The following is a 1,017-nucleotide window of genomic DNA, read 5'->3' as shown; positions in this document are numbered from 1 at the left end:
GTAGTGTTGGCAAAGACACCGGCCGCTGTCTTCCTTCTTTCACTTATGATGAGCGACGCTGTTCTGGACAGCCCAGGGCCATCTCTCCCAATCGGTCGCCAGTGTTTCCCAGTCATCTAGATCACTGTCGCACATCTTCAGGGAGCATTTTAACAGATTTTTGTTGCGTTTTATGGGTCTAGCAACTTTGCAACTCCCTTCTGCCTGTTCGCTATAGAAGACTTACTTTGGCAGTTGGTTTCCACTCATGCAGAGATGTCCAGCAGCGGAGTTGGTAATAGCAAACGTAATCTCATTACTTGGTAATCGAGATTGTTCCAGGATGCTGATATTTATCTTGCCATTTTACTTGAAAAATGCTTCTTAGATAGCGCTGCTGGTATATAAAAAAAAGTATATATCTTCTGCGTGCGGTCCGTTTCAGCAGCATACGATATTGTTAGTATAAGGAATGCCTTGTAAACAAGGAACTTTTAGTGTTGAGTGTAATGTCATGTTTCATGAAGACTCGTTTACCAAAAGCTGCTGATCTGAGGAGTGATCACGCTGCCAATCACAACACTGGCAGATAAGTAACTGCCTTGGTACTTGAACTTAAAGTCTCAAGGGTTTCACCATTCACATGAACGTTTGGTGAGTGTGCAGCAGCACTGGCAGTTATAGCTGGAAAAGAACCTCATTTCTTGTATCACTCGGACTTAGGCCTAGATGTAAGTGGATTTCTTTAGCTCATTCTCTGAGTTGCCACACACTGCAGTAGCATCTGTGTACTTTAGCTCAACCATTGTTGTTTGAACGACCTTGTTTTTTGCACGTAAGCGTCGGAGTTTGAAGAGCTTGCTGTCATACCGGTAGATGATTTAAATGCCAGAGGGCAAATTCTTCTCTGCCAGTTGCACCCTGGCATAAACAGCCAGAAAAGTGTTGGAGGAATTGTGCAGCCTTAATTTACTCCGAGGTTAACGGCAGACGCTTATGTTTCACCTTCACAAAGAACTGCAACCTTCATTCTTCATG

This window comes from Penaeus monodon, chromosome 19 (assembly GCF_015228065.2).
Source record: "Penaeus monodon isolate SGIC_2016 chromosome 19, NSTDA_Pmon_1, whole genome shotgun sequence".
NCBI classification, from domain to species: Eukaryota; Metazoa; Arthropoda; class Malacostraca; order Decapoda; family Penaeidae; genus Penaeus; species Penaeus monodon.
Note: the sequence above shows the minus strand (reverse complement) of the source record.